Consider the following 10,003-nt stretch of genomic DNA (forward strand, 5'->3'; position numbering starts at 1 on the left):
CTTAACCCCAATATCAATAGGGGTCATCTGCTGGTCATGACCAATCACCATTACAAGTTTGAAGTTCCTAGGCCTAAGGGTTCTTTAGTTATTGATCGGAAACCGTTTTTACCTAAGAGGTCAATGTGACCTTGACCTTTGACCCCTTGACCCCAAAATCAATAGTTGTCATATACTGATCATGACCAATCACCATATCAAGTTTGAAGTCCCTAGGCCTAAGGGTTCTTTCGTAATTGATCAGAAACCGTTTTTACCCAAGAGGTCAATATGACCTTGACCTTTGACCCCTTAACCCCAAAATCAATAGGGGTCATTTGCTGGTCATAACCAATCACCATACCAAGTTTTAAGTTCCTAGGCCTATGGGTTCTTTTGTTATTGATCAGAAACCGTTTTACCCAAGAGGTCAATGTGACCTTGACCTTTGACCCCAAAATCAATAGGGGTTATCTACTGATCATGACCAATCACCATACCAAGATTGAAGTTCCTAGGCCTTAAAGTTCTTTAGTTATTGATCGGAAACCGTTTTTGCTTACAAGGTCAATGTGACCTTGACCTTTGACCCCTTGACCCCAAAATCAATAGGGGTCATCTACTGATCATGACCAATCACCATACCAAGTTTGAAGTTCCTAGGCCTTAAGGTTCTTTAGTTATTGATCGGAAACCGTTTTTGCTTACAAGGTCAATGTGACCTTGACCTTCGATCCCTTGACCCTAAAATCAATAGGGGTCATCTACTGGTCATGACCAATCACCATACCAAGTTTGAAGTTCCTAGGCCTAAGGGTTCTTTAGTTATCACTCGGAAACCATTTGGTCTACGGACCGACGGACCGACGGACCGACGGACCGACGGACCGACAGACCGACGGACCGACGGACCGACAAGTGCAAAGCAATATACCCCCTTTTCTTCGAAATGGGGGCATAATAACTAGATATGCTTAATTCACACACGCATTTTATATTATCATAATTTATGTTCACTTTTAAATGAAAAGCATAGACTATAAAAAGTGAATATTTACCGCAGCTTCTTGTCTTGTCATCGAACCAGAACTTATAAAGTAGTCGGTTGCTGTGAAATAAATAACCATGAGAATACTTAAGAGTACATAAAACAATATAATAACACTTTATACACACTTAACACGCTAAACATTTTCTATTAAAATAACAGGTGAACATGGAAGTGTAAAAATGAAATACGGTTATAATAGTAGCTCTGTCCCGTTTCGTTTTCTTTTTCTAAGGCCGGTTGGTGACATTCGGGTGTTTTTTACCACAGCATTTAAAGCTAAGTTCAGGGAATGCTGCTCACCCATGTTGCTTTGTATCATATTCTATAAATAATACAAAAAACCTTGACTTCACAATTTCTGTGACATAAAATTTGTCATCAACTTTGACAAACAAAATGTCGACACTACTGTTTATATAATATTGTTAGTGAAAAGTAGATTTGGAAATATACAATATGTTTGTCTGTCCTTCTTTAACAGTATGGATTATTCAGGAAAAGAAAATGATTGAAAAAAAAAATGAAATATATATTACAGTTAATTCCAAGGAAAGTTCAGTTCACGCTGTCGTGACAGTTATACCTTCTTTGAACAAATGATATGGAAAATTGAGTTATTCCATATGTGACAAAGAGAAAGCAGCAGCTTGAATAAATAAGAAGTAATTTTACTTTAGATCAACAAGAAATATTTGCTTAATGACGAATATAAAACAAGTATACGAGTTTATAAAATGTAAACCTTAAAGACTTGTTCAACAAGGCATACTTGATGATGATGATGATGACGATGATGATGATGATGTTTAATGGCGGACAGTTGTCAAGCGAAAAAAGAAGAATGTCAGAAGAAAATGTGGTGAATATTTCTAAATTAGAAATAATGTGATACAAGCTTTTTTCTGTGTGTGTGTTTGTAGGTGTGCGCGTGTGTGTGTGTTTTCTTTAATTGAAATATATTGACTTTTATACAACTAACAACAGTAATGCCAAGAGAAGGTTTTTTCTACACAATAGATTTCAAATTAAAAATAACTATGTTCAATGCTTTTCCCTTTCGTGTGCCCTTTTCCTTTCGTTTCCATTGTAAACCCTAACTAAAAATGAACGAATATCAGCTAATTATCTTGTTGTTTGTTTGAGTTGTTGTTTTATTATTGTATTGTTTTCTTTTTCAACCGCTGTAAAAACTACACTGATGCAGCAGCAAACAAAACTGTATTGTTATATATTAATTGAGTTTGTTTTTCCTATATGAATAAAAAAAAATGTACTGACATATCAGAACAGTTTTAAAATCCTCATTGTAAGGTAACTGAATATAATGGGTTAGGAAGAACAAAGAAAGAAATCCAAAACATGCGATAATTGTATTATAAAATTATTAGGTATGATAATATGTTTTGACTATTTAATTTTTTCATACATTTTCATAGGTGCAGTCAAATTTTAATTTGTTTTGTGATTATGATTATAACGCACGTACTTCAAATGATCCTGATTGTGTTTTGTATGATGATATGACACAAAAAGATATTTTACCAGATGATTATGTTATAGATAAAAGGTCAAAAGCTCAAGGTCATCTCACTAAAAACGGATTAATTTCGCTTGAGTTTTGTAAACAGACATTGTAGTAGATCCGGAAAAGAAATGAACATTGGTAGCTTTACCTTTGTTCTATTGTATAATGTAAACCAGAATCATTTAAACATGTCGAACGATTTCAGGTACATGAACCTGATATTCTTTTCGGATAAGTGTCTGATTGATTTTTACATTAATTTATGTGAATGTGTGCATTGATGAATATGTGATCAGATTACGTTAAAACTTAATTTGTATGGAATAATTATTTTTGTCTAGCAGTTGTCTTTCGATTTAATGCTATTATTGTAAAGGGAAAACCTAATGGTTTAATTGATGATATCTCAATATGTAATGACAGCAAAAATAGAAATGAATGTTTGAGTATTTTGTTTCTTCAAAATTTTACAGAAGATATTGCATCACACTTTTTCAAGAAAAACACCAAAGCTAGTCATTCACTAACAAGACATCATAATGTTAAAACTAATTATTAAAATGAGTTTGATGAAACGTTAAACTGTTAAATCGTTATCGAAATAATCCTTGTTACGAAAAAAAGAATAATATGGATAAATGTAGATCAGAATATTAAAAGCTATTACTTTACGTTAATTTAAATAAAAAAGCAGAAAAAGATCACAATTTTGAAATCAATAGCCTGACTCAATAATACTCGTTTATATTGGGACATGTTAAGAGTGTCTGCAGGTCTTAAATCGACAGACATTCAAAGGCATTATCACATTTTGAACAATATTGAAAGTTGTAAATAATGCAGAAAATAGATTTCTGTTTCTCTGATCATGATATTTTAGAGCTTAATAAGTAAAGGATATATAGAGATGAAAAAAGTTATGTTTCATATGTTAAATATTTTGATTTTAGAAAATTATGTAAAACAATCAATTAGCCAATTAAAACATAGTAACCTGCTGGGCTAAATTTGTTACTTAATAAATTGTTTATGTCAGACGAAATTGTTGCGCCATTATTTTGTGTAATTTGAAACAGAATATTTGCTGATAGAAGGTTGGAAGAATGTGTCATTGTTTTACACAAAAGAGCAGCGTTACAAATGTAATCAATTACAGAGGAATAACACGTTAGCATGTTCTATTTTGTAGCCTTGGTAAATTTTCTCGTGTAATTAATATAAGATTAAATAATAGGGCTGAAAAAAATAATGTTTACATTGAAGCACAGGCTGGATTACGTTCAAATATGAGTACTATAGTCAACTTTTTGTAAATGATTTTATATAACATTTCAAAAATCGGCTTGACTCAAACTCAAATAATTGTATAGCATTTTACATACACAACTTTTTAACATTATGAAATTTTAGATGAATATTGTATGTAGTTGTGACGTAAAGAAATCCAATATATTAATTGAATCGATCGATTAATGATGAGTGATTTTGAAAATAATCCATAATAGTTAATTTGTGTTTCATTTTAAGCTTTTTTTTTGCGCGTTAAGGTTTTATTATGTTTGGCTGCAAAATAGTGTAGAAAATATTGATGTTATTGTTAATTGTAAAAAACGTTCAATAGACAATTATTTTAAACTGGCTAGAAAGTTTACGCAATTCAAGTAGGGCTTTTTGTTATTGAACAAAAGACATATAGAGATTCAATCTTTTAAAGAAATTAAAACGGTAAATAAGTTTGCCAGTCAACAGTAAGATTAAGAATTTTATCTCAAAGGTTTCAAATAGAGGCTTGGCGTTGGTCTAAGCCTAGAAAACCCCCTTTAATGAACGAAAATGTACATGTATTGTATGTGGTGTTTTGGAGGAGGAGTATCATTTTATATTAGAATGAATACTGAATAAAAATATAAATTCTTAAATTCTGGAATATCCAAATATGATAAAATTTCTCGACTTATTAACGATGGGAAATGATACAAATTGTAAGTAATTGGGAGCTTTTTGAAATTATTTTTAAAAAAACGTATAAAAAATGCCATACGGTTCAATTGGGGTAATACAGTTCTGTAAAAAGAAAATACATTTATCAGCTTAATTACGTTGAAAAAAACTGTGGTTGTAAAGAATCATATTAGTTTGATATATTGTAGTCTTTGTTTTCAGTCATAGTAAAATTGACTTTCAAATTATCCATTATATACGTCATGCATATCGTTTTGGTGGGACAGAAAGTCATAAATGGATGCAATGTATATTCACATAACATTAAGGTTTATCATTATTAAATATCTCATACATGCTTTGCCACCTTTCCTTTGACTATTATGGTATAAAAATGTACATAACATTTCATGTTGTTTTTCTCCATAAGATACGTTCATAACATTTAGTCATTCTACTTGTATATACGAGAGGAATATGTAATCATGTTTATCACAGTAAGGTTTATTCATGACATGTTGATCTGTATTCGGACATTATGGCTAACTAAAATGTGGCTTTACCGTTGGATTTGCAGGGATTGCCAACAAAAACACATTGCTTTATGTAAAGTCAATGTTTTGTTTGCAATTTTCAACGTCTTGACATTAATTTCTATTTAATATTCCTTAAAGAAAATAATAACAAATTGTATTACCAAGAAAACAATCTCTTTCATTGCATACTCCATTTTCGGTTGTTGGACCCTGGCAAGTTTGTCCTCCGTTGCTAGGTGACGGATTAGAACATGATCTTGATCTAGTCCTTGTTCCATCTGTACATGTAACAGAACATGGGCTCCAGCTGTGCCAAGCGCTCCATCCACCATTTACTACAAGAATATTGTAATATAGTAATACAAAAAAGGTTGAGCGGTAGTGTTAATTGCAAGCTACCGTCTAACGCTCTATCGGTTTTAAATTAACGTTCAAAACACTTGCCATCTCAAAGTTGCAGGTAATACTTCCAATTTCACACTACGAACTTTACAATTTACTCTTTGAACTTTACATTGCTATCTTTACACTTCATTTATGTAGAATTTCGTAATAAGTAAATGCACAAGTCATTTAGATGCGTATGATCCAGTAAAGTACAAAACGATAGAAAGGCGGCAAGAGAATACTGTTACAGAAATATTCTAGTTCATTGTTTGTTTGTTTGTTTGTTTGTACGCATTTTCCCAACAGTATTTCAGTCATATAGGCGGCTAGTTTCCTAACCATCGTTCGTGGAGAGTACACCAGTACTAGACTACCTTCCTCCGCGCTAAACTACCAAAGCATCTCCCGGGGATTGGACCAACGCCAGAGAGGTAACTGGATTGGAAGTCATAGACTCTAACCCCTCAACCACGTCTAGTTCATTCAGGTACGTAATTAATTACGTACGTAATTATCATAAGCACTTACAAGATACAATAAGTACAAAGCTATATTATAACATTTTTAAATAAGATTTTCCAACAGTATAATTATAATGCCGATTATCTAAAAAGTTGTCTTTGTTATTTCACACCCTCGAATACGTAAACAGAATAAAATATTCCGAAACAAAATGTCATGACGCTTTTTAGAACGGCTTTAATTGTTCCGCAATGATTTTGTGCATGCGTAATTCGCTTTTTAAGCAATATACTTCTATATTTCTTTCAAAAAAACATTTTTGAAGTATTTTTTTTCGAACAATATGTTGCAGCAGTGCATAGCTATATACACTCAGTGTACAGATAATAATCAGTTAAGATAACAAATTATGCCTTTCTTCAGTTGTAGTTTGTATTTATTGTTGATACGAGGGATGTCCGGAAAGTTCGTAGACAAGGCTATAAAATTATTATAAGCAGTCATATTAATAATATGATTAAATATTTTGCTTAAGTATTTATTCTGCTACAAATTTCTAAATTAAAAAACATGATAAAAGTTGTATTCGCAAATCGCCAATCACCATGGCAACATGATCAACGAATCACGGAGCACTTTGATTTCATGACAATAACTACTCGAATAAAAAGTTGCTAAAAGTTGTAATTTTAACGCAAACTCTTGTTTTAATGTTGTGTCATCAAAGGGTACTATTGCTTGATATTTAGTGAAAATTACGACGTCAAACGCAAAGAAACAACTTGTTTACGACGATTATAGGCAATGAAGTTGCGTTAGTTTTGTGTCGCAAAAATGACGTCAAATTCAAGGACGGAGCAACGTAATGTTATTTAACTTCAAAGCAACGCTAATAATGATTATAATCTTTACTTTAAAAACAAAATCAACCATAAATTGTTAAGGGCAACTTGTGTTTAATTGTCAAACACGATTAAGAAGCGGTGATGACAGTATTTTGTATAAGAAACGTATCAGATGACCAAAAGTAGCATGGCCGAAATGTCGTAGATTGCGTTACAACAATCCTTGAAAAAGACAGACATTTCACACACTGTATGGGAACCAGTGACACCTTTGTTGTTGTTGTTGTTTTTTGTTTTTTTAATGTAGTATATGAAATTCATAAAGTAATAGCAAGGGAACATATAACATGTATAAAGTATATGCCAGACAGATATGGCTGTTTAAATAGGAAGAAATTTAATAGTGGATAAACATAAAATTAAATTGACGCCGTTGACGTTGTCAAAGTGCTCCATGACGATGTATATATGTTGTATGTAACTGCTGTAAAAATACAAACATAAGTCACAATTTAGTAATTTTTGATAAATGTGTTCGCTAGATATGTATATTTTTGCTGACAAAATTTGTTCAACGTATGTATTGTTATACAATAAAAAATGAAGAAGTAAATGAACTTTCCGGACATCCCTCGTATATATAATTGTGATTCAAATTTCAGGTATCATAACCATTTATTCATTTTTTATATATTTTTTTTATAATTCGATATTTTTTGATTTTTTAATTTTTTTATCTATTTCAACTTTAAAGACATTTTTTGTAAGATTGTAATATGTTTCAATATTTGAAAATACTTACCAATATACGCGTAGACGTTCCAACCTGAAACAGAAATTGTCGAGCCCTCGGGATAGTTGTTGCTCAGCTCGCACATCTTGGTATCTTTATTGTAGTTAAATGACAAACTATGCACAGTTTTTGTGTACAGAATCGAGCATTCCAACAGTGATCTAACAACTTTGCTTTCTGATACGTCTGCAATACGTCCTTTTATTTGAAAGATCTTTATTTTGTCACACAAGCATTCTCTTAGAATCAAAACGAACATGATTCTAGTTTTAAGATACATTTTGTACAAGCTTATAAATTTAAAGGATATGCAGGCCCGTTATATTGAAATAAGCACAGAAAAATCAATTTCTGCTTTGTTGTTTTGTACCACTTGAACAACGTTCCTTTATTCATTAGTGAAATACATTTTGTATACAAAAAACACTTTATACGTTTTTAAGTTTAAATGAACACGAACAATTTGAATTAAAATAATTCCATGTCTACAATGTTATTAGGATCGCGAACTGTAAGAATTTAACAGAAAAAGGCTGGTTATGTCAGGTACATTGAGTACAAAATAATAATTATTTAAACGGATGTAAATTCAGTTACAGTTTTTGTTGTTAACATTTTAAACGTAAATGCATTTTGAAAAAGATCGGTATTGATAGTTAATTGAATTTTGCAAAGTGTTTGTTTTCCTTTAGTTAATTAAAGTATGAAATATTTATCCTTCCAAATCGAGCAATCAATATCCTTTGACCTGTTTTGACTTCAGAATGTGTTAGCACTGCTTCATTAATAGAGCAAGTAATTGTTTTGACCAATCGTTATGTGATCTTTCAACGTGATCTTGTTCACTTACTTAAAATATTGATTAGAATGAAACAAATAAGTTCACTAATAACCGGGCTTAAATAAATTTAACTCTTTGGCAATGCCACTAGAATTTTGATGTTTCCGGGATTCTTGCTTTTGCATTTATATCATTCTTATTTAAGTTTAAATAAAAAACAAAAATAGGTAGGCTCCTACTTTATAAAATAAAAAATCTGAAAAGATACGTGGGGGTAAATCTGCTTGTACTTGTAAAATTAAGTAGGTTAAGTTCAGTAGGGTTAATCCAACAAACTGTACTACATGTTGCTTAATTGGTTTATTGTATGTATCGGAAATACCAGTTCTTCAAGACGTAGAAGCAATATTCCGATCCTGCTCAAAAGGAACACCGGAATCTAGCCTAGGCTGCTGACAAACTTTGACATTCTGGAGGTTCTGTATCACTTAATAGTAAAAAACTCTTCGGCGAATGTTCATGGGTCAAATCAGATTCCGGTCGTTAGCCGTCTAAAATCAGTTCGACTTTATGTAAAATGTATAGGGAAAACATTAAAAAGGATTGTCATTGATCGTTTTCTAGTGAACATATTATTTAACATGAGAACTGAGTTGATATTACCTTCTGAGTTTAAGATTTCCTCCAAAATAACGAGACCACCAATAAAGTTCATGACTCTTTAAGTTTGTTCATGCACATGAAAATATAGTAAATCATACAACCGAACTTATTCGGTACCCTCAGTTTATGATGTTCAATATGTGTTCAATATACTATGTGATCATGGATGTGTTCAAGTTATATTATGCTTATAATTTTCAAATATTTTTCATATAAAAAACGTATTTATAAATGACTGCATAGATGTTGGTGTTAGAAACTGAGTTCCCTTACAAAACGTTGACAACACATACATCTTAAATTTTCCCTTTTCAAGTTAAATCTTAACACGAATTATTCTGTCAATTGTAACAAAAGTATTTTACATGAGAAAGGTCACTTACTTTAGTTACTTTTTGGGGAGTTTTAGTGTTATAGTTTTACGCTTCGTACGTGTTGCAAATCACCGACATAACGTTCTCATTTATAAACTTCCTTGTCAAATTTCGTTTTGAATAAACTTTAATTGTTCATGTTATTCTCTTTAAATCTAAATGACATTCAGTATATAGAGGATATTTGTTTGTTTTGCATGCAAGAACGAAATAAATTTCACACAGTGAACACAAGATGCAATGTTTTCACGATTGGTGTACCGCAACAGCTGGTGTTTGTTTAAGATTAAATATATTTCAATTTTACATGCAAAATAAACAAATATTCTAGTCATCCCTTTTTATCGATTTTAAGTCATTTTTACTCAAGTTTTGCCACGAAACGTCATACACTATCTCGTTATGAAGCACAATTTACATAAGAATGCGTGTTTTTCTGAAGGTATTACCAATTAATTTTGATATATTTTTTTCAAATTCAAATATAGTCTGGCTACAATGAAAAATATATTTCATAGTTATATGTTCACTAGTCATTGCAAAGCACGTAATTAATAAAACATAAACATTTAGTGTAGAAATTAATTGTACCCAATTATTTAGTACAAAATAATGTATTCTATTTGTATGAGGAGTTAAAATGGTTTCAGACCCGCCAACTTTCAA

This window comes from Ruditapes philippinarum, unplaced genomic scaffold, assembly GCF_026571515.1.
Source record: "Ruditapes philippinarum isolate M1 unplaced genomic scaffold, ASM2657151v2 ctg1916_1_1_1_1, whole genome shotgun sequence".
Classification (NCBI taxonomy): Eukaryota; Metazoa; Mollusca; class Bivalvia; order Venerida; family Veneridae; genus Ruditapes; species Ruditapes philippinarum.